The sequence below is a fragment of the Prionailurus viverrinus genome, unplaced genomic scaffold, assembly GCF_022837055.1.
Source record: "Prionailurus viverrinus isolate Anna unplaced genomic scaffold, UM_Priviv_1.0 scaffold_33, whole genome shotgun sequence".
Classification (NCBI taxonomy): Eukaryota; Metazoa; Chordata; class Mammalia; order Carnivora; family Felidae; genus Prionailurus; species Prionailurus viverrinus.
Window position 1 is genome coordinate 5193138 of NW_025927604.1, and position 2968 is coordinate 5196105.

Here is a 2968-nt window from a genome sequence, read left to right on the forward strand (position 1 = left end):
GAGAGACGGGCTAGCTGGAAAATCTGGGCAGGCTCCGGGAAGAGGAGACCCTGGGGCCGCTGCCGGTGGCGGTGGACTCCCCGGAGGCTGGGGAAGGAGGCTGAGGACACCTGTGCCGAGACGGGTGGCCCAAGACTAGCTGGGAAGGAGGGTGGCCCTACACACGAGGAGATCTTGAGCCGTCACTCGAGAGGACGTGCCACCCGTGAGGTGGATGGTGGCAGGGGTGTGGCTGATGGTCATCCACTTGAGACAGAACCACAATTACCTGCGGAGGCAAAGAGGCAAGAGGAAGCATGCAGCCCTCAACGAGGGTAAGTAGAGGTCAGATCACGAGTCTCCAGATGTGGCATGAAGTGTCGGGACCTTGGTGTAGCTGAGGACGAGGACTTTCTAACCCAGCGGACACTTCGCTGACTGTTGCCTCCTCAGACATTTCTCCGATCTGCACCATGTCCTGACTTCCTTTATAGACTTAAAATATACATTTTTTTAAATCGATGCTTTACTGTGTATCTAACGCTCTTAGTTCGATAGCTCTATTTTGTGCCTCCTTCACGAGTTCTTGACTCCTGGGAAGTAATGTCTGTTTCTTCATGTAGGCTATTGAATTTACCCTACTAATGTCACAGACGCATGCCTGAGATGATTATTCTGGACTCAGGGTGGGATGAGCCCTAAAAGGCAGTTGAATCATCCCTCCGGCTCATCCAGAGCGCCTCCCCCAGCCTCCCTACCACATCCTTCTCATTATCCCCACTCCCCACCACCTTTAAGCATTTTTGGGTAGCTGGATATCCAGATCCTGTGATTCAGTGATGAAACAATCACCATTTGAAGTGATTCATTGTATTGTTGCTTTTCCACGGTGAGAGAACAGGCCTGGGGAACCAGAGCCTTCTGCGGTCGTCATGCAAGTGACCCAGCACCGTCACTCAAGAATCACTTCAGTGAAAGAAGCAGGTTGCTAGCCTGGAAGGAGGCGTGGAGTGACCCTGGGTGGACGCCATGGGAGGAGAGTGGACAAGAAGTCTGTCTCTCGTTCTCTTTTCTCCTCCTCTGTAACCATGGCAGTTGCCATGGAAACACACCCTTGTGATAGTTCCTTTTGACTCACAGCTGTTGAAATCGCTAACATAGAACTGAAGGGTGGATTTTTTTTTAAGTATATATGTGTATACGTGCGTGCGCCTGTGTGTTTAACAAAAAAGAATCTCTCCTGTTATAACCATTCTCCTGCTTCGGTAGACCCCCTCGTTAGTGAGGAGTAGGAAGCAGAGAAAGACAGAAATGGGAGAAAAAAGTCATTTACTGGCCACCTGCTTGAAGCCAGGGACTATATCAGATGCTTAAAAATCAGTTTCTAAGTTAATCCCCCAATTTTTTTTTAAACGAGTTTTTATTTATTTATTTTGAAAGAGAGAATGTGTGAGTAGGGGAGGGGCGGAGAGAGAGGGAGAGAGAGAGCCTCCCAAGCAGGCTCCCCACTGCCAGCACAGAACCCGATGCGGGGCTCGATCCCACGAACTGTGAGATCACGACCTGAGCCAAAAGCAAGAGTCAGGTGCCCCAGCGCCCCCCCGCCCACCATCTGATATACAACCGTGTCCTCCATTTCACAGATGAGGAGACTGAGGTTCAAAGCCATGAAGTGACAGTCTAGAATCTTGCCGTTAGTAACTGGCTGACCTGAAACTCACGCTTTAGTCTGTCTGCCACTGAATGTGACAGTATCCAATATTGCTGCCACTTTATGTTCTCTGGGCTGTGTCAAATCTTCCTTGAACTCTCTAACTATGGGGTCCTGCAATGTTTCTGGTAGAATAAAGAATGTGGCCTTGCCTAAAGACAAGGCCTGTGGCTTCTGGGAAGTTGTTTTGGTTGTGTTTGATAGGACTGTCGTTGTTTTGGGCAGAGCCTGGCCTGAGGGTGGGCCAGTTCTGCCAGATACTCTTGAGATGGGAGCTAGACACACAGGAAGAAGGACCATGTGATGTAGGGTAGGGCTTTGGCTCACGGAGTTTCAGGAGACCTGGGAGCTGAGATCAGCCTTGTGGGCAGTCATTCATGCCTACTCAGTGAAGCTCCACAAGTCTGAACCATGGGGCTGCTTCTCTGGTTGACAACTCTCCCCATGTGCCATCATGCATCCGGGCCAGGGGGTGACATGTCCCGACACCATGGGCTTTGCTTCTGAAACCTTCTCAGATTCTGCCCTCTGCGTTTCTTCCTTTGGTTGATTTTGATCTGTATCCTTTTCCTTTAATAAACCGCAATTGAGCATAACAGCTTTCAGTGAGTTCTGTGAGTCCTCCCAGTGAATTGTCAAAACTGGGGGCAATTTTGGGAACCCCCATCCTTGCAGTTGGGAGTAAGGGAGCTCTTGAAAACTGTCCTCTTCCTGTTGACCAAAATGCTCATATTTCCTACCACCCCTCCCCCCCCCCCCCCGCCTTTAAAAACACTGGTATTCTAGATGACTTCTCAATCAAGAAAGCAACTCGTGCAGGGAATTTCATATCAGGCACTGAACATATAATGACAGGGGAGACATGGCAGGGGAGAGGGGAGATTTGCAGGGCACTGAACAGGCAGCTGAGACATCCCTCAGTCATGTCTTGTCAGCTGGCTTATGTAAGTGGAAGGCTAGCTTCAGAGATCACCCTCCTTTCCTTAGGATCCAGGGCCAGATGGGTCTCTCACATGTGAGGACCATGACCGCAAACCAAGGACGACAAAAAGTTATCTTTGATCAAACATCTGGTCTCTTCTATCCATGTTAGAAATGGCCATTTCAACATCACCAGTTGGGAGTTTGAAATCCCTTTTATTTGTCCATCAAATACAAATCGTTTTAAATGAGAAAAATCATTAAAAAGTCACCAGGGATAAAATGATGAGAGTCTCACTCTCTGCCGTCATGGAATTCATCGCCCAGTTGAATAGACACGGATATGCGGTGTGCCGA